Source organism: Nomascus leucogenys, chromosome 12, assembly GCF_006542625.1.
Source record: "Nomascus leucogenys isolate Asia chromosome 12, Asia_NLE_v1, whole genome shotgun sequence".
Taxonomy (NCBI): domain Eukaryota; kingdom Metazoa; phylum Chordata; class Mammalia; order Primates; family Hylobatidae; genus Nomascus; species Nomascus leucogenys.
Genome location: NC_044392.1, coordinates 6,990,777 through 7,012,562, shown reverse-complemented (window position 1 = coordinate 7,012,562; position 21,786 = coordinate 6,990,777). Strand labels below are relative to the sequence as shown.

Here is a 21,786-nt window from a genome sequence, read left to right as displayed (position 1 = left end):
CGCAGTGTACAGGGCTGGAATCTTAGGGAGCCCTGTCTACTCTGGGACTAGAGGCCAAGATGAAGTTACAGGTTATTAAGGGACTAGGTTTTTTCCCACCCAGCAGTTGGTGGATAATGGGGAGCACAGAAGGCCAGTTGCTGAGCTTGGAGCTTGTCGTTTGGAGATGGGAGGCTCAGGGCTGAAATTTGGGTGAGTCCGTGCTCTGGGAGGACCTGCAGACCTGTCTTTTTTTGTCCAGCTCCAGGGTTTTCTGCAAGGGCCCCTGGTTCTTTTTTCCCCTGGGTGTGTCCGTGAGGCTCCATTTATGTGTGAGCTTTAGCATGACCCCTTGTACCTATTTGTGACAGTCATTTGCCAGCAACGAAGAGCCTGTCAAGTAGCTGTGTAAAGTGTGGGCCAGCACTCCACTTGCTCTTACAAGGCTTGGAAACTATGAGGGGCAGGGAGGAGTGGTATGTTGCACAAGAGTTTGTAAAATGAGAGGAAACGAGGTGAGCAGAGGACTTCCTCGGTGCTTGTTTCTCCATTGCAGCCACCACAAGGTGCGATTGAAGCGCCTGATGGTGCTGATAGTTTGCATCTTCCTGGGGCTTATCTCAGAGTTCAGTATCACTTGAGTTTCCATGACATTCTGGGCTATGGTGGCGGGACGGGTGAGAGTTTAAGAGCGCATCATCTCCTTGCCCCTTCACAAGAGACCGCCAGAATCCACACAATTGGCGGAGGACAAGGCCAATGGCAGCAGAAAGAGGTGGGTGCTGTGTTCTCAGCCAGTACACCACAGCCAGGCCATGCAAGCACTTCATTCCCTTAGTCTTCTATGACAAGCCAGGCCAGCCAGCTCTGAAGCCAGTTAGCTGCTCCGACTGAGAAATGTGCAGGGATCTCAATCTTTCTTTTCCTTTCAAAAAACAGAGACTAGCCATATGCTGGAGAGGAATTATTGTTAAGGTTTCGGTTTTATTTTATTTTAAAATAATGTGAAAGCTGAGCATGGTGGTGCGTACCTGTAGTCCCAGCCACTTGAGAGGCTGAGGTGGCAGTCTTGAGCCCAGGAGTTCGAGGGTGATGTGCACTATGATTGATCCTGTGAATTAGCTGCTGCACTCCAGCCTAGGCAACATAGTGAGACTGTCTCTAAAATAAATAAATAAATAGTTTTAAAAATGTTGTCAGCCAGGCGCGGTGACTCATGCCTGTAATCCCAGCACTGTGGGAAGCCGAGGCGGGCGGATCACCTGAGGTCAGGAGTTCGAGACCAGCCTGGCCAACATGGCGAAACCCCATCACTACTAAAATTACAAAAATTAGACGGGCGTGGTGGCAGGTGCCTGTAACTCCCAAGTACTCTGGAGGCTGAGGTAGGAGAATCGCTTGAACCCAGGAGGCAGAGGTTGCAGTGAGCCGAGATCGTGCCATTGCATTCCAGCCTGGGAGACAGAGCAAGACTCCATCACAAAAAAAAAAAAAAAATTTGTCTCAAAATACCTACAGTAGGGCCGGGTACAGTGGTTCACGCCTGTAATCCCAGCACTTTGGGAGGCCGAGGTGGGCGGATCACAAGGTCAGGAGATCGAGACCATCCTGGCTAACACGGTGAAACCCCGTCTCTACTAAAAATACAAAAAAATTAGCTGGGCGTGGTGGCGGGTACCTGTAGTCCCAGCTACTTGGGAAGCTGAGGCAGGAGAATGGCATGAACCTGGGAGGCGGAGCTTGCAGTGAGCCGAGATCGCACCACTGCACTCCAGCCTGGGTGACAGCAAGACTCCGTCTCAAAAAAAAAAAAAATAGCTACAGTAAGTGGGGTGACACTATTAATTGCTAAGTTGCTCCTGCTAAAATTGGTAAGAAATGGTATCAAGCCCCTCAGTTCTATTTGGGTCATCTCTGTTTCCAGAGTTATTATGGCCTCAGAAGAGAGTTACATCTTCTGTAACAGGAAGAACCCTTTGGGCTGCCTTTGGATGTCGATACAGGCCCCAAGGGAAACAGAGTAGTGGATTGTTTTTTCTTATATGCATATGATCAAAATACCCACTTTTTGATAGCCTAGAGAACCCAAAGCAAACGGTTGCTCTAAAATGCTGTTTCTGGCTGGGCACAGTGACTCACGCCTTTAATCCCAGCACTTTGGAAGGCCAAGGCGGGCAGATCACAAGGTCAGAGTTCGAGACCAGCCTGGCCAACATGGCAAAACCCTGTCTCTACTAAAAATACAAAAATTAGATGGGTGTAGTGGCGCATGGCTATAATCCTAGGTACTTGGGAGGCTGAGGTAGGAGAACCGCTTGAACCCAGGAGGCAGAGGTTGCAGTGAGCTGAGATCATGCCACTGCACTCCAGCCTGGGAAACAGAGCGAGACTCCATCTCAAAAAAAAAAATAAGAAAGAAAAAAAATTTTTTTGTCTTATCACAATACCTACAGTAACTGACTGGGTGACACTATTAATTGCTAAGTTGCTCCTGCTAAAATTGGTAAGAAATGGTATCAAGCTCCCCAGTTCTATTTGGGTCATCTCTGTTTCCAGAGTTATTATGGCCTCAGAAGAGAGTTACATCTTCTGTAACAGGTAGGAAGAACCCTTTGGGCTGCCTCTGGATGTCGATACAGGCCCCAAGGGAAACAGAGTGGTAGATTTGTTTTTTCCCATATGCAGATGATCAAAATACCCACTACTTGATAGCCTAGAGAAACCAAAGCAAACGGTTGCTTAAAAATGCTGTTTTTGGCCGGGTGTGGTGGCTCATGCCTGTAATCCCAGCACTTTGGGAGGCCTAGGTGGGCGGACCACGAGATCAGGAATTCAAGACCAGGCTGGGCAACGTGACGAAATCCCGTCTCTGCTAAAAATATAAAAATTAGGCCAGGCGCAGTGGCTTATGCCTGTAATCCCAGCACTTTGGGAGGGTGAGGCAGGCGGATCACAAGGTCAGGAGATCAAGACCATCCTGGCTAACACGGTGAAACCCCATCTCTACTAAAAATACAAAAAAAATTAGCCGGGCATGGTAGTGTGCGCCTATAGTCCCAGCTACTCGGGAGGCTGAGGCAGGAGAACCGCTTAACCCAGGAGGCAGAGGTTGCAGTTAGCCGAGATCACGCCACTGCACTCCAGCCTGGGAGAGACTCCATCTCAAAAACAAACAAACAAACAAACAAAAAAAACCCCAAAAAAGCAGAACTTAGCTGAGCATGGTGGCGGGCACCTGTAATCCCTGCTGCTTGGGAGGCTGAGGCAGGAGAATCACTTGAACCTGGGAGGTGGAGATTGCAGTGAGCCGAGATCGTGCCATTGCACTCCAGTCTGGGCGACAAGAGCAAGACTCTGTCCCCCCCGCGCCCCCCAAAAAAAGCTGTTTTTGATGCACAGCAGGAGAAACAAAGGCACCCCTCAGAAGCTGGCAGTCTGACTGAGAGGGGTCTGATAATACGTAGATAGAGGTAAGAGAGTATAGGGTTGGTCCAGCAGGACAGTGTTTCTTGTAGCGTGAGACAAGGGCATAGAGCAACTTCGAGGCCCAGGCATTTTGGGGGATGGGTAAATCTGGTCTTCATTCCTTGCCTTTGCATTAATAGAGATAGGAATGATCTTTGATGATTCTTTCAAAATGTCCTTTCTTTTCTTTGTCTCTGCTGAATTCAGGAGTGTCAGGTTGAGCTTGGTAGAGATTATAGTAGAAAAATGAGGCTGGGCGTGGTGGCTCACGCCTGTAATCCCAGCACTTTGGGAGGCCAAGGTGGGCGGATCACGAGGTCAGGAGATCGAGACCATCCTGCCTAACATGGTGAAACCCCGTCTCTACTAAAAATACAAAAAAATTAGCTGAGCATGGTGGTGGGCACCTGTAGTCCCAGCTACTCGGGAGGCTGAGGCAAGAGAATGGCGCGAACTCGGGAGGCGGAGCTTGCAGTGAGCTGAGATCGCGCCCCTGGACTTCAGCCTGGGTGACAGAGCGGGACTCCAGCCTGGGTGACAGAGCGAGACTCCATCTCAAAAAAAAAAAAAAAAAGAAAAAGAAAAATGAAATGAAGCTAGTTTCAGACTGGAATCCATGTCTTCAGGTTCAGACCAGTGTCTAGGAGCTAAGTTGTGGTGTTGAAGTCAGGTAATGCTCTTGGTTGAGTGGCAGCTTGTTCATGTGATTCTCTTGGCCTCTTCAACTGCAAGTCGCCAAGCCCAACTTGCACTGACATTAGATTGGTAGTTGAATCGGTAGATTGGTAGGAGTCTTTCTGCTCCTGCACTTATTTAACTGCTCTTTTTTTTTTTTTGAGACGGAGTCTTGCTGTGTCACCAGGCTAGGAGTGCAGTGGCACGATCTTGGCTACTGCAACCTCCACCTCCCGAGTTCAAGCAATTCTCCTGCCTGAGCCTCCCAAATAGCTGTGACTACATGCACGCACCCACACACCACCACACCCAGCTAATTTTTGTATTTTTAGTAGAGACGGTGTTTCACCATGTTGGCCAGGATGGTCTCCGTCTCCTGACCTCGTGATCTGACCACCTTGGCCTCCCAAAGTGCTGAGATTACAGACATGAGCCACCGCGTCTGGCCTAACTGTTGTTAATATCTTTTTCTTTTCTTTTTTTTTCTTCCTAACCACTAGATGACCAGGGATGCTGTTAACTTCCTTGTGCAGCTTTTTCTTTCCTTAAAAAGAGTGAAGTCTGATTTGGGAGAAGTACCTCATTATTTCCATCTAGCAACTGAAGTTGCTCTTATTCAGAAAACCCCACTGAGGATCCTGCAGAGGGCCCAGTACTTATCCAAGTCAGTCTGTAAAATGTTCACCTGCATTGCATCCTGGGTACACACAAAGACCTGGAGCTGTCTTCTGGAGGATTTTTAACTATGCACTAAAAAGGAAATGGCTACTCAGGAGTCCCACAGGGGCCATTCTGGGCTATTTTAACAAAGCAGTAATGGCAAATACATTTTGTTTTTTTTTTAATCTGAAGTTGATTAGAAATGAGCCAGCTTCGCCAGGCGTGATGGCTCATGCCTGTAATCCCAGCACTTTCAGAGGCTGAGGTGGGTGGATCACAAGGTCAGGAGTTCAAGACCATCCTGGCCAACGTGGTGAAACCCCATCTCTACTAAAATACAAAAAATTAGCTGGGCGTGGTGGCGTGCGCCTGTATCCCAGCTACTCGAGAGGCTGAGGCAGGGGAATCACTTGAACCCGGGAGGCGGAGGTTGCAGTGAGCTGCAATCACGCCACTGCATGCCAGCCTGACAACAGTGAGACTCCGTCTCAAAAAAAAAAGAACCAGCTTTGTAGTACCTCAAATTTAAAAGGGGATGTGTTTAAGTATTTTTTCTTCTGGACCCAGGAAACAAAATATTAAAGTCTGTCAGGCCAGTGAAAGGAAATGAATGCTATTTATATCTCAGGGTAACATAAAGGGTAACCTAGTTTACCAGAGTAGAAGCCAGAGAGCATGTTAGCAAAATAGCCCCCAGTGGTTTTCTCTCTCACTCTCTCTTTCATCTTGTTTTGTCAGTACTAATAGGTAAAACTTGCGTGACCAACATATCCTTTTAGCACGGAGAAAATAAATTTGCTTTTGTTTATCTTAGAGTACAAATATTGCCCATCATTTCCACCGTTGTGGGAAGCTCTGCAGGCTCCTAAGTAACTTATTTTAGGTCACTTTGTTTCCTTAAACAAAAGAGAACTGTATTCGTTTTTCTTCTTCCTTTTGTTGTTCCCCTCTCGGTTTTCCTTCTTTGGGCCATTTAACCCATTTTTTTGTTTCTAGTACAAGAGAACCCCCTAAAGATTCTTTTTTTCTTCTGAAAACAGTTTGTTTTGGAATTCTACAGTAATTGTTGAGAGCAAGTGAGGTGACCCACAAACACTCAGTTAGAAGTGGAGCTTTGAACAGACAAATCCTCAGGGAGGGACAGTTCAGGAAGAGGGAGGCATCAATATTTATTAAAGGAAAGATACTGTACTGTTGGAGGATAGATGCTAGCTGACTTGCATGTTTTTCTTTGCTACTTAAAATATACTGTTAGCCCGGCACAGTGGTACGCACCTGTAGTCCCAGCTACTCAGAAGGCCGAGGCAGGAGTCTTGCTTGACGAGTTCCAGACCAGCCTGGGCAACATAGCGATATCTCTAAATTTAAATAGATAAATATATAAAATAAATTATGCTCTAACAGTTTTGTTATCGGTGATCCATACATGAACTGAAGCTAGCAAATATGAATGAGAAGAGACTTTCTTTCTTGGAATGCCAATGATGAGAATTTAAACAAAGTGGATGTCAAGAGGCCTGGACATTTTTCTTTTTCTTTTCATCATGGTTCCTTGGTACACTATTACTTTCTCTTTTTGTTTATTTTTATTTTTATTTTATTTATTTTTTTCGAGACAGAGTCTCACTCTGTCCCCCAGGCTGGAGTGCAGTGGTGTGATCTCTGCTCGCTGCAGCCTCCGCCTCGTGGGTTCAAGCAGTTCTCCTGCCTCAGCCTCCCAAGTAGCTGAGATTACAGGCATGTACTACCACATCTGGCTACTTTTTGTATTTTCAGTAAAGACGGGGTTTCAACATGTTGGCCAGGCTGATCTTGAACTCCTCATCTCAGGTGATCCGCCCACCTTGGCCTCCCAAAGTGCTGGGATTATAGGCGTGAGCCATCATGCCTGGACTAATTTTTGTATTTTTAGTAGAGACAGGGTTTCACCATGTTGGCTAGGCTGGTCTTGAATTCCTGACGTCAAGTGATTTGCCTGCCTTGGCCTCCCAAAGTGCTGGCATTACAGGTGTGAGCCACCATGCCCAGCCTCTTTTTGTTTTTAGAGACGAGATGTCCCTGTGTTGCCCAGGCTGGTCTCAAACTCCTGGCCTCAAGTGATCTTCCCGCCTCTGCCTCCCAAAGTACTGGGATTACAGGCATGAGCCACCGCGCTTGACCTCTTTGTACGATATTAAACGTGTGTCTCAGCTTTCCTCTTATGTCTTTAAAATGGGAGTGAATGTTTGCCTCCTGGAAAGTCACATAGGACTTAAGCAACGCTAAAGTATTTAGACCTGCTTTCATTTGGGAAATACAATTAGAAATGGGAAATGCTGGCCAGTAGCGGTGGCTCATGCCTGTAATCCCAGCACTTTGGGAGGCTGAGATGGGCGGGTCACTTGAGGCCAGGAGTTTGAGATCAGCCTGGCCAACATGGCGAAACCCTGTTTCTACTAAAAATAACAAAAATTAGCCCGGCGGGGTGGTACATGCCTGTAGTCCCAGCTAGTCAAGAGGCTGAGGTACAAGAATCGCTTGAACCCCAGAGGCGGAGGTTGCAGTGAGCCGAGATCACGCCACTGCACTCCAGCCTGGGCAAGAGCGAGACTCTGTCTCAAAAAAAAAAAAAAAGAGAAAGAAAAATAAATGGTAAGTGCTCACCTCTGAGAACTGAGAACCTGGCTGCTCTCTTCAGGGTCTGTCCTAGGGGGATTTCTTCCTCATAAGAACTGCATTGGCTGGGCACAGTGGCTCACGCCTGTAATCCCAGCACTTTAGGATGCTGAGGCGGGTGGATCACCTGAGGTCAGGAGTTTGAGACCAGCCTGGCCAACATGGTGAAAACCTGTCTTTACTAAAAATACAAAAATTAGCCAGGTGTGGTGGCTTGCGTCTGTAATCCGCGTGCCACTTGGGAAGCTGAGACAGGAGAATCACTTGAACCCTGGAGACGGAGGTTGCAGTGAGCAGAGATAACACCACTGCACTCCAGCCTGGGCGACACAGCGAGACTCCATCTCAAAAAAAAAAAAAAAAAAAAAGAACTGTACTTACTCCTTTCCTCCCTCCATTTTCATATTTCTGAATGCAATCACTAACAACCTCAGGGCATCCTTGACTCTTCCCTCTGCTCTCATGTCTAATAAGCAAATTCTGTTCATTTTTTTTCTTCAGTGCCTCTCCTATCTACCCACATTTCAAAATCCCCCTCATTCATGTTGGTATCCTCTTAGCTGAACTGTTGCAGTAGTCTTCTTGTAAGTCTTCCCAACCTCAAGTTTCCCTCTCCCTTAGGGATCTCCTTAGAACATAATTTTGATCGTGTTCTACTATTTTGTGTGTGAACTTGGATATTGTACCACTCCCTGTTGCCTATAGAATAAAGTTCGGATTCCTTAGTTAAGTGGTCAAGTCCTGCACTGCCTGACCTCAGCCTGCTTCTCTGGTCTTACCTGCTACAATTTATCTTCATTTCCTTTCACTTCAAACTTGACTGCTTATTATTTCTGGATAAAGCCCTGTACTTTTTCACCTATTGGTTGACTTCTCATTCAGCTACATTTTTGTAAGCTTGAACTTGCTGCTTTTGGCATTTTGCATTCTCTCTCCTTCCCAAATGACAGCCGAATGCCTTGTACATCAGTAGGTGCTCAAAAAATGTCTGTCTCTGGTTGAATTGTAGAGACCTATACAATTTCTGGCCCAAGGTGCTTTGTGGCCTCAACAGCTCCTGCCCCCTTCCTCTTTGAGCATGCTCTGCGTCTCCGCGTTGCCCTCCCCGCTTCCTGGTTTGCTCTTGCCAACTTCTCTTTTAGCTTTATCACCAGACCACAGACAGTTCACAGAAGGCCCACTGAAGGGAAGCCTGAGAAGGAAAAATTCAAGTCATCTCTCCAGGGGCCTATCACCACTAACCAACCTGTTGCCGTAAAGTAATTGCACTGTAGTCTTCCTCCTTGAAAGCTAAACTGATCATATTTAGTCCTTGCCAGCCTAAATTGGATTTGCACAGGATGCAAATTGGATTTTCAGTCTAGAGCTTACAGGTTTGCTTGGCATGAGATGTGTTTTTAGAGATGTCTGTGTTCATTTTATTTTATTTATTTATTTTTTTGAGACAGAGTCTCGCTCTGTGGCCCAGGCTGGAGTGCAGTGGTGTGATCTCGGCTCACTGCAAGCCCTGCCTCCTGGGTTCACGCCATTCTCTTGCCTCAGCCTCCCAAGTAGCTGGGACTACAGGCGCCCACCACCACGCCGGACTAATTTTTTGTATTTTTTTAGTAGCGACAGGATTTTACCATGTTAGCCAGAATGGTCTCGATCTCCTGACCTCGTGATCCACCTGCCTCGGCCTCCCAAAGTGCTGGGATTACAGGCGTGAGCCACCGTGCCTGGCTTATTTCATTTTTTGAGGCGGAGTCTCGCTCTGTCACCCAGGCTGGAGTGCAGTGACATGATCTTGACTCACCTCAACATCCACCTCTTCAAGCAGTTCTCCTGCCTCAGCCTCCCAGGTGGCTGGGACTACAGACATGTGCCACCATGCCTGGCTAATTTTTATTTATTTTTGTTATTTTTATTTTATTTTTTTTGAGACAGATTCTAGCTCTGTCACCTAGGCTAAAGTGCAGTGGCATGATCTCAACTCACTGCAACCTTCACCTCCCATGTTCAAGTGGTTCTCCTGCCTCAGCCTCCCATGTAGCCAGGACTACAGGTGTCTGCCACCACACCCAGCTCATTTTTATTTATTTTTATTTTTTTGAGACAGTCTTGCTCTGTTGCCCAGGCTGGAGTGCAGTGGCGTGATCTCGGCTCATTGCAGCCTCCACCTTCTGGGTTCAAGCAGTTCTCCTGCCTCAGCCTCCTGAGTAGCTGGGATTACAGGCACGCGCCACCGTGCCTGGCTAATTTTTGTATTAGTAGAGATGGAGTTTTGCTGTGTTGGCCAGGCCGGTCTCGAACTCCTGACCTCAGGTGATCCACCTGCCTTGGCTTCCCAAAGTGCTAGGATTATAGGCATGAGCCACCACACCTGGTCTTTATTTTATTTATTTATTTATTTTTAACATTTTTGTATTTTTAGTAGAGACAGGGTTTCACCATGTTGGCCAGACTGGTCTCAAACTCCTGACTTCAGGTGATCCTCCCGCCTCAGCCTCCCAAAGTGTGGAGATAACAGGCATGAGGCACTGCGCCTGGCCCTGTGTTCATTTTACATGATAGAATCTATGGCACTTCTTTTTAAAGCCATGAGATATTTGAGAAATGTAAAAGAAATGAAAAAAGAAAACTAAACATGGTTATTTAACTTTGAAGAAAGTAACGAAATAATTTGGGATGGTGGCAAAGCTGAAATGGAAAAAATGGATTTTTTCCATTCTTTTCAATGCCGGGTGCCCTGTGTTATGAATGTCACTCAAGAGTTACCTGCCCTGTGTGCTATGTGCTAGGTAAACACTTAGCTCCTTTTTGTCATAAGAGTAAAATCCAAACTCTACATGGTGTTTGAAGTCTTACAGTTTAGCCTAAATTTAATACTATTGTTATCATTATTAGTAGCACTTACCGTTTATTAAGCACTTACTTTGAGTCCATGGGCCTTATACTGTGTCACAAAAATTCCATAAGCAGATCTCTATTATTTTTATTTATTTATTTATTTTGAGATGGAGTCTTGCTCTGTCGCCCAGGCTGGAGTGCAGTGGCGCGATCTCGGCTCACTGCAAACTCCGCCTCCCGTGTTCACGCCATTCTCCTGCCTCAGCCTCCTGAATAGCTGAGACTATAGGTACCCACCACCACGCCCGGCTAATGTTTTGTATTTTTAGTAGAGACGGGGTTTCATCATGTTAGCCAGGATGATCTTGATCTCCTGACTTTGTGATCCATCTGCCTCGGCCTCCCAAAGTGCTGGGATTACAGGCGTGAGCCACTGCGCCCGGCCGAGGATCTCTATTTTTCAGCTGGGAGACTGAGGCTTAGAGAGGGCAGGTAACATGCTTGTGATCACTCACCTGGTCATTGGTGGAGTTGAAAATAGAACTCAGGTTGCACTTGAGCCCTAACTCTTACACTCTTCTTCTTCTTCTTCTTTTTTTGAGACAGAGTCTCACTCTGTCGCCCAGGCTGGAGTGCAATGGTGTGATCTCAGCTCACTGCAACCTCCGCCTCCTGGGTCCAAGTGATTCTCCTGCCTCAGCCTCCCAAATAGCTGGGATTACAGGTGCCCGCCACCACACCCGGGTAATATTCGTATTTTTAGTAGAGACAGGGTTTCTCCATGTTGGCCAGGTTGGTCTCAAACTCCTGACCTCAAGTGATCTGCCTGCCTCGGCCTCCCAAAGTTCTGGGGTTATAGGCATGAGCCACCGCGCCCGGCCATGCTCTTCTTTTGTATCCCTGGTGCTTCTCAAATAAAACTTTTCCCTACTTATTTATCCTACTTATTATTACTTGTTTCCAAGCATACCACAGTGCCCTATCTTTGTGCTTTTGCTGAAGTTACTTTCTCTGCCAGAAATGCTTTCTGAGCCCCTCGTTTTCTCATCAGTGATATAGTTTATTGGTTGAGAGTACAGACTCTTGGCTCAGATTCCCTGGGTTTGAACCCTGGCTGTGTGCCATTTACTATTGTGTGCTCTTAGGCAAGTTATTTAACTTCTCTGTGTATATCTCCTGGTCTGTAACATGGACATAATAACAGCACCTACCTGATAGAGTAGTTGTGAGGATAAAATATATGTAAAGTGATTTAAACAGTGCTCGACGTGTAGTAAGCCTTAAGTAGGGGGGAGGGGGGAGGGACAGCATTAGGAGATATACTTAATGCTAAATGACGAGTTAATGGGTGCAGCAAACCAACACGGCACATGGATACATATGTAACAAACCTGCACATTGTGCACATGTACCCTAAAGCCTAAAGTATAATAATAAAAAAAAAGGAAAAAAAAATAAAATGAGAATAATAACAGTAAAAAAAAAAAAGCCTTAAGTATTTGTTCTTTTTTTTTTTTTTTTGAGATGTAGCCTTGCTCTGTTGCCCGGGCTGGAGTGCAGTTGTATGATTTTGGCTCACTGCAACCTCTGCCTCCTGGGTCAAGTGATTCTTGTGCCTCAGCCTCCCGAGTAGCTGGGATTATAGGTGGCTGCCACCACGCCTGGCTAATTTTTTTGTATTTTTAGTAGAAACGGGGTTTTGCCATTTTGGCCAAGCTGATCTTGAACTCCTGACCTCAGCTGATCTGCCCACCTTGGCTTCCCAAAGTGCTGGGATTACAGGCATGAACCACTGCACCTGGCCAAGTATTTGCTCTTAATATTATTAATGTTTATAATACTATCATTGTCATCATGAACAAAGTCTGACTTATATTCTAGGTAGTTGGATCTAGACTGGTTTATTTCCCCATGAATTCTTTGCTAGTATGTAAGGCCCTGTCTCAGACTTAGAGAGCCCGTGGAATGTCCCCCTGGTGGTGTGTGCAGGGCATGATGTTGCTGGCAAACATTGAACCTACTCACTTGATCCATTCAGTTTGAACTGTCAGGTATTCTGAAGCACATGGTTTGCAGGTATTTTGCTCGTATGGTTTTGCAGGTTCTTCCAGTGTGCTGGAAATGGGATGCAAAGGCTGGTGACTGAGAAGATAGGAGGGGACACCTCCTCCTAGACCTGTCTAATAGGTGCTCAGGAAGGGTAGAACGTGATCTCCACCCAGCAGTGACAGCCACACTCCCACATATCCTGTACTGACTGTGCTGATACTTTTGCTTGGTTATCGAAACAGATTTAAACCTTCTATTCAGATCGTACTTACCCTTGGGAGTTTATAGTTTCATTGATGATGTTGTCCTCATGCATGCAAAATGGGAGGCTGTGGGACTTTGGAGTCAAGCAGATCTGGGTTTTAATGTCAGCTGCACCATTTACTGTCTCTATGTCGTCGAGCATGTCTGCTGTCTGCTCTAGGCCTCAATATCCTTATTTGTAAAACAAGGCTGATAATCAGACACAATGCATGAAGCATTGAACATATTACCTAACTATGAGAGGTACTTGATAAATGGTAGTCATCATTATTAAAGCAGTGGGAGATTAGGAGTGATGGAGAAGAGGGAGAGGAACAGTTCCTGAATGTCTGCTGTGTACCAGGCATTGTGCTAGGTTCGTGACCCATGTAGATTGTATTTGTTTATCGTTTTGAGGTAGCATTACTTCCATGTTACAAATGAGGAAGCAAATTAAGTAATTTGTTTGAGATTTCATATGAGGTGATGGATGGAGTCAGTAACATCACCAGCTCTATTTTATTCCAAAGCCCAAGGCATTTTCCAAAACACTAATGTTTCTTGAAGTGCCAGACACATTATATAGACAGGAAGACACTCAAAATTCAGAGAAACGACTACTGAGAACTTATGTGACTGGGGAGGGCTTCATGAAGGAGGAGGTGGGAGTTGAGGCTGGGCTTCGAAGGAGAGGTGGCCAAAAAGTAAGAGGAACTTCATATGAAGGCAGGAGTGCGGATGGCATGTGTGAAGAATCTATCCTTTTAGATTGGGCTGTCTTTGTGTGATGGATTGATGAGGGAGAGTAGAGCCATTTGCAAAGGGCGTCAGATGCCAGTTGAACCAGTTTGGGTCTTAACCTGTACAGGAAGATTTAGAGCAGAGAGATGAAATCAGAGTTTAATCAGGCCAAGTGCAGAGGCTAAATGGGTGGGGAGAAGTGGGAAGATCTCTTAGTTGGGAGACTCCTGAGGTAGCAAGTGAGGAGACGGTAGCCTGGAGGAAGGCAGCTGTGAGACTGAAGAAACGGATGACTAACTCTGTCTGGGGGGGCCAAGGAGAGAGATGAGCTGATGGCAAGACTGTACACCTGGCTGATAGGAAGAATGATGGTGCTGGTAATAGGCGGGAGAGCTCAGGGAAAGAGTCCAGAATCAGACTACAGTTTTACCTGGGTCCCCCCTGCATACAGAACGTCTTGTAGAAATGCCCAGGGGACAGTGGAGGTGCTGAGCTCAGACACAGCTGGACAGCCCCATTCATAATCAACTAGGATGGCTGGTGGGTTCCTTGTAGAAGAGGAAGAACAAGGTCTAGATTTACACCGTCCAATATGGTAGTCACTAGCCATGTATGGCTATTTTATTTATTTATTTATTTATTTATTTATTTATTTATTTATTTATTTTTAAGAGATGGGGTCTTGCTATGTTGATTGACTAGACTAGTCTCGAACTCCTGGTCCCAAGCCATCCTCCTATCATGAACTCCCAAAACGCTGGGATTACAGGCTAAACTTAATTTAGGTAAAATCAAATTTAAAAATTCAGTTTTTTGGCTGGGCACAGTGGCTCATGCGTATAATCCCAGCACTTTGGGAGGCCTAGGCAGGCAGATTGCTTGAGGTCAGGAGTTTGATAGCAGCCCGGCCAACATGGTGAAACCTTGTCTCTACTGAAAATACAAAAATTATCCAGGTGTGGTGGCGCATGCCTGTAATCCCAGCTACTCGGGAGGCTGAGGCAAGAGAATTGCTTGAACCCGGGAGGCAGAGGTTGCAGTGAGCCGAGATCACGCTACTGCACTTCAGCCTGGGTGACAGCATGACCCTTTCTAAAAAAAATATATATATATATATATATACATATATATATATACATGTATACATATATATATATACATGTATATATATATATATATATTTTTTTTTTTTTTTTCTCGAGACAGAGTCTTGCTGTGTCACCCAGGCAGGAGTGCAGTGGCACGATCTCGGCTCACTGCAACCTCTGCCTCCCGGGTTTAAGCAGTTCTCCTGCCTCAGCCTCCTGAGTAGCTGGGATTATCAGCACCCACCACCATGCCCAGCTAATTTTTATATTTTTAGTATATGACAGGGTTTCACCATGTTGGCCAGGCTGGTCTCAAACTCCTGACTGCCTGATTTGCTTGCCTCGGCCTCCCAAAGTGCTAGGATTACAGGCATGAGCCACTGGGCCCGGTCTGAAGCCATATTTTAAGCGTTCAATATATGTTGGACGACACAGTTATAGAATATTTTCATCATCAAAAAAGTTCTATTGGACAGTACTGGTCTAGGGCTTGGGGAGTACCTACAAATAACTAGGGGGCCTCGAGGAGGAAGTAGAGCAAAAGGAGACAGAAGGAGCAATTGAATGAAGAAATAATGTTGCTGCCTCTCAGATGATTCTCAAAACAAATGGGGTATTTCCATTTTGGTTTGAATTTACTTATTTTTTCTTTGTATGATGGCATGTTTTAGAAAAAGCCCAGACTGGCTGGATGCAGTGGTTCATGCCTGTAATCCCAGCACTTTGGGAGGCTGAGGCAGGCGGATCACCTGAGGTCGGGAGTTCGAGACCAGCCTGACCAACATGGAGAAACCCCATCTCTACTAAAAATACAACATTAGCCGGGCATAGTGGCACATGCCTGTAATCCCAGCTACTTGGGAGGCTGAGGCAAGAGAATTGCTTGAACCCGGGAGGCGGAGGTTGTGGTGAGCCGAGATCGTGCCATTGCACTCTAGCCTGGGCAACAAGAGCAAAACTCCGCCTCAAAAAAAAAAAAAGAAGGAAAAAGAAAAAGCCCAGACTGCAGTGGCTCATGCCTGTAATCCCAGCATTTTGGGAGGGCGAGGTGGGCGGATCACTTGAGGTCAGGAGTTCAAGACCAGACTGGGCAAGATGGCAAAACCCCATCTCTACTACAAGTTCAAAAATTAGCCGGGTGTGGTGGTGGGTGCCTGTAATCCCAGCTACTTGGGAGGCTAAGGCACAAGAATCGCTTGAACCTGGGAGGCAGAGGTTGTAGTGAGCCAAGATTGTGCCACTAAACTCCAGCCTGGGCGACAGAGCGAGACTCCATCTCAAAAAAAAAAAAAGGAAAAAGAAAAAGAAAAACCCAGACACCAATTCAGTGGTAGGCCTGGCTACAGGACGTTAAAATCAAGGCCTTGCTGCCTATCTTTGTTTCATAGGTCTGGGCCTTCAACAGATCTTATTTGGCTTCTAGAACACCTCTTGGTCATGCAGTGAGGGATACCCTCAAGTTAACTGTGGGAAAAGAAGACAGCAATCGTATGAGGCAGACACTGTTATCTTATTCACATGAGGAAGCAGATGCTTAGAGAAGTTAGATAACTTTCTCAGTACAACGTGTCTTTGACTCCAAAGCCTGTGTATGTATATAAAACACAAAAAACATGTTATTATAGCTAACTATAGGAAATACGTATAAGCAAAAAGAAAAAGAAATCTAATCACTGAGAAACGACTACTGTTAACATTTTGCTGTACACCCTTCCAGACTTTCCATGTGTCTGTGTGTGGGTCCATACAAATAACAGCATATGTGAATATTTATAAGTGTGGTATCTATGCACATAGACATATACTCCAGTCCTTTCTAATGCATATAGGTATTGTCAGGCCATGCTCATTAACTACCATCCTCAATCCCTTATCAGCAGTTCTGAAGTCCTGAAAGCTCTGAAGGCTGGAACAAATCTTTCTTGTAAGTTTGACCCAAGCTCAATTTGGCAGTAAGACTTGCTTGAACTGACATGAGACTATTTATAGGCTTTGTTTATCTCACTAAGTATTACTCTTCATAAGTTATACTGGAAATATGAAAGCGTCTGATTAACTGCGTATTGCCTCAGACCCTGCTGGGGTTGTTATGTAGTATTTGATACAGGTAATGTGTTAATCTTCCTAAAATCCCCCACATTCTGAATTCCAAAATACACTTGGCCCAAGAGGCTTCAGATAAGGGCTTATGGGTCTATATTAGGCTGTGTTGCTGCTTGGGCTGAGGAAGGCACCTCGAGGGTCAACACTGTCTATTTAGTGAGGCATGTGAGAGTTTTGGTTCTACACAATATGCAGTACAAAGCACAGAATTTGCAAGAAAAATAGAACACTCGCACTTTTACACATTGCAATCAAGCTGCAGTTGTTACTGTAGCTTGTTGACTTACTAGGTAGGCTGCTCCTGGGGAAATGGTTTCAATTGTCGGCATGAAAGGTGGTCAATGAGAGTACACAGAAAAATCACATTGAGCTTAATCTGCCTGGGGGCTGTTTGTTTAGGGTGTGTTTACTGACTGCCTGGTGTGTGCCATATATTGTGGTGAGCTGGGGCCACAGAGATAGCACATCGGTCCCTGCTTCCAAGAAGCTTGTGGTCTAGGTGTAGAGGTAAGACAGATAAGAACAGTTAAACCCAGGTATGATCCCATTATCGTAATGGAACCATTATCATGCCTTGATGGAGGTAAGCACTGAGTTCTGTGAGAATGTAAGGAGAGGGCCAGAGAAAGTTTTTTGAAGATAACTCCTGAACTGAGTCTTGAAGGATGAGTTTGTAGTTCATCACATAAAGGTGGAATTGGGATGTGGAAAGATAAACTCAGGATCAGGGGTGGAGTGAATAGGCAGTGTGTGAAAAGGTAAGTTTGGTGTGACTGGACTGGGAGGTAAAAGAGAGAAGCTTCCAGTGGGGATGGGAAATGGGGCTGGAGAGGAAGTCTGAAGCTATTTATAAATATCCTTGCATGCAATACTCAGGTTTGGGTTTTGTTCCAAAAATTGTTACCGGAAAGGGGTCCCAAGCCAGACTCCAAGAGAGGGTTCTTGGATCTTGAGCAAGAAAGAATTCAAAGCGAATCTATAGAGTAAAGGCAAATTTATTAAGAAAGTAAAGGAATAAAGAATGGCTATTCCATAGACAGAGCAGCCCTGAGGGCTACTGGTTGCCGTTTTAATTTTTTAAAATTTCTTGATTACATGCTAAACAAGGGGTGGATTATGTCACGTGCTTCCATGTGAAGAGTCCACCAACAGGCTTTATGTGAGTAACAAGGCTGTTTATTTCACCTGGGTGCAGGCGAGCTGAGTCCGAAAAAAGGAGTCAGCAAAGGGTGGCGGGATTATCATTAGTTCTTATAGGTTTGGGATAGGCGTACGAAGTACATTCTCAAGGGCGGGGAGAATATTACAAAGTGCCTTCTTAAGTGGGGGGGTAGAATATATCCTACCAGTTAGGGTGGGGCAGGAACAAATCACAATGGTGGAATGTCATCAGTTAAGGCTATTTTCAGTTCTTTTGTGGATCTTCAGTTGCTTCAGGCCATCTGGATGTATACGTGCAGTGTCACGGGATATGATGATTTAGCTTGGGCTCAGAGGCCTGACATTCCTGTCTTCTTATATTAATAAGAAAAACAAAACAAAATGGTGGTGAAGTGTTGGGGCGGCGAAAATTTTTTAGGGGCGGTATGGAGAGATAATGAGCGATGTTTCTCAGGGCTGCTTCGAGCGGGATTAGGGGCGGCATGGGAAAAAACAGTGGGAGAGATTAAACTGAAGAAAGATTTTGGGGTAGGGGGTGATATTGTGGGGTTGTTAGAAGGAGCATTTGTCATATAGAATGATTAGTGATGGCCTGGATGCGGTTTTGTAAGAATTGGGAAACTAAACGGAAGACACAAGGTCCTAATAAGAGAAGGAGAAAAACAGGTATTAAAGGACTAAGAATTGGGAGGACCCAGATATCCAATTAGAGAGTGCCCAAGGGGGTTCAGCATAATTATTTGATTGGTTGGCGAGTTTTGGGGCTCTATCCTTGAGTTTTTTTTATGTTGTCATATACCAGGCCAGATTGATTTAGGTAAAAACAACACTCTTCATTTAAAAAATGTTTTTTGTTGTTTTTGTTTTTGTTTTTGGAGACAGAGTCTTGCTCTGTTGCCCAGGCTGGAGTGCAGTGGCGTGATCTTGGCTCACTGCAAGCTCCGCCTCCCGGGTTCACACAATTCTCCTGCCTCAGGCTCCCGAGTAGCTGGGACTACAGGCACCCGCCACCATGCCCGGCTAAGTTTTTGTATTTTTAATAGAGACAGAGTTTCACTGTGTTAGCCAGGATGGTCTCGATCTCCTGACCTCGTGATCCACCCGCCTCAGCGTCCCAAAGTGCTGGGATTACAGGTGTGAGCCACCACGCCTGGCCCAGCGTCCCCCTTTTTTTTTTTTTAGCAGTGAGTAAGTCGAGGCCTCGGCGATTTTGGAGGAAAGAGAAATGCAAAGCCAGCAATTATTTGTTAAAGAAGGTTTAGAAACAGCTAGGAGAGAGTGAGTGAGATTGATAGTGTGGTGGAGATAGCTGGGGAGAGGTAGAAGGTGGCATAAGAATGGGAATGAGAATAAGAGTGAGTATAAAAGTAAAGAATAGGACTTCATCAGGGTAAAAGTATTAGAGGGTGCCCTGTCAGCAAAGTTCATCTATCCACTCTAAGAGGGAGTCAAGAGTGGTGGACTGGGGATAGTACCAGGAGATATCTGCTACAATGGTTTGGAGGAAAAGTGTAAACTGGCAGTGTAAACAAGGGCAGGGCATTTACAAGTAGTTGAGAATGGTGAATAGGAGTATGACTAGACAGAAGATAGTAGGGATGACAAATTTTTGGGGTACAGTCCAAGTAGTGGGGGTGACTGTGTAAAGCCCTGTTGCAAAAAGTAGGGTAAGGGCCGGGCGCGGTGGCTCACGCTTGTAATCCCAGCACTTTGGGAGGCCGAGGCAGGCGGATCACGAGGTCAGGAGATCGAGACCACGGTGAAACCCCATCTCTACTAAAAATACAAAAAATTAGCCGGGCGTGGTGGCGGGCGCCTGTAGTCCCAGCTACTCGGAGAGGCTGAGGCAAGAGAATGGTGTGAACTCGGGAAGCGGAGCTTGCGGTGAGCCGAGTTTGCTCCACTGCACTCCAGCCTGGGCGACAGAGCGAGACTCCGTCTCAAAAAAAATATATATATATATATATATATAGGGTAAGGACAAATAGACCTAATAGAATGAAGGGTTGTATTAGGCTTATAAGGGTTATTACTGCTCTTCAGAAATGCGAATAAGTTTAAGGAAAGTAGGGGTGAGTACTTGTGACTTCCAGGAGGAAGAGGAGAGATCAGGCTGGCTGTTCAACGGACACAGCTTTATTCTGGAATGATGAACCTAATGGTGGGGGGTCCTGCAGGCGAACAGCCATTGGGGTACTATAGATGACTAAGTGGGGTCCGGTCCATGGAGGTTGTAGAGTTTGAGGGGTCAGATTCTTAACAAGAACTGATCGTTCAGCTAGAGTGTCTTCATATGGCTGGGAATCTGGAGTAGGCAAGAGATTAGCAGCCTGGCGAATTTCCTGTCTAGCTGCTGGAGGACTGGAAGATAGTTGCCTAGAGGGCTGGTGTCTGGGACGAGGTCGGGGCCGAGCAAGAAAGTGTGTCCATATAAAAGTTCAAATGGACAGTACCCTGTAGCATCTCGAGGACAGGCTCTAATCCTGAGAAGGGCAAAGTACTGTCCAGTCCTAGCCGTGAGGGACAGAAATTGGAAAGCTAGCTACTTCTTTAACTGTCTTATCAGCATAAGGGTTGCCCTGAGCAATGGGATCTGATGCCTTTTGATGGCCCTTGCAGTGAATGACTCTCAGCTTCCTTTGGAAGTAAAACAGCCTTGAGAAGAGTTTTTATTAAAGAGGCATTAATGATGATTAAAGAGGACCCTTGAGTAGTGAGGAAACCTCTTTCTGCCCATATAACAGCATGGTGGTGCAGGATATGGAAGGCATATTTAGAGTCAGTATAAATATTGACGGGTAGTCCTTTTGCAAGAGTGAGGGCCCGAGTTAAGGCAATGAGTTTAGCTTGCTGAGAGGTAGTGGAGGGGGTCAGAGCAGTAGCCTCAATGATAGAGGTGAAAGATACTATAGCATAGCCTGCCTTTGCTGGTGAGTGGCGATTAGGCCTGGTGGAACTGCCATCAATAAACCAAGTGTTATCAAGGTGAGGAACAGGAAAGAAGGAAATATGGGGAAATGGAGTGAATGAATGTCAGGTGGATCAGAGAGATACAGTCATGGGGATCAGTTGTGGTGTCCGGAAGAATGTGGGAGGCCGGATTGAAGTCCGGGCCAGGAACAATAGTAATTGCGGGAGACTCAACAAAGAGTGAGTATAGCTGAAGGAGCTGGGGGGCAGAAAGTATATGTGTCAAGTGTGACGAGGCAAATAGATTTTGAAAGTTATGGGAACTGTAAAGAGTAAGTGGAGCATAGCTTGTGATTTTGAGGGCCTCTAAAAGTATTAAAGCAGCGGCAGCCCCCACTCGCAGATGTGAGGGCTAGGCTAAAAGAGTAAGGTCAAGTTGTTTGGACAGAAAGGCTACAGGGCGCGGTCCCGGCTCTTGTGTAAGAATTCCGACCACACAGCCCTGCGCTTCGGCTGTGTGTAATGAAAAAGGTTGGGATGAGTTAGGGAGAGCCAGTGTGGGGGCATCTTTTAGGGCTGTTTTTTAAGGAACGGAAAGGGGAGTGGGGAAAGGATTTAGGATTTATGGGGTCAGCTAGGTTTATCTAGAACAGAATAATGGGTTGTGGAGGGAGGTATTGAGGATAGGAGAATATATGGCTTTGGCACCACAGGGTGGATGGGCAAGACAATTTGGTTGATAGGGCGCAGATCCTGAGCTAACCTGTAAGACTTGTCTAGTTTTGGGGCAGGTAAAATGGGGGAATTGTAAGGAGAGTTTATAGGCTTTAAAAGGCCATGCTGTAACAGGTGAGTGATAACAGGCTTTAATTCTTTTAAAGCGTGCTGTGGGATGGGATATTGGCATTGAGCAGGGTAAGGGTGATTAGGTTTTAATGGGATGGTAAGGGGTGCATCATCCGTTGCCAAGGAGGGAGTAGAGGTATCCTATACTTGTGGATTAAGGTGGGGAGATACAAGGAGAGGATGTGAAGGAGGCTTTGAACTGGGGGAAAAGGAGGCAATGAGGTGTGGCCGTAGCCCAGGAATAGTCAGGGAAGCAGATAATTTAGTTAAAATATCTCAACCTAATAAGGGAGCTGGGCAGGTGGGGATAACTAAAAAGGGGTGCATAAAAGAATGTTTTCCAAGTTGGTACCAGAGTTGGGGAGTTGTAGGAGGTTTAGAA

The 21,786-nt window shown here is 45.8% G+C and overlaps 1 protein-coding gene across 4 annotated transcripts in view; it reads left to right on the top strand.

Annotated features, from left to right (window-relative positions):
• INPP5B (inositol polyphosphate-5-phosphatase B) overlaps nt 1–21,786 on the top strand; it is a 91,663-nt gene that overhangs the window by 16,561 nt on the left and 53,316 nt on the right. The gene's annotated exons all lie outside the window — the stretch shown is intronic.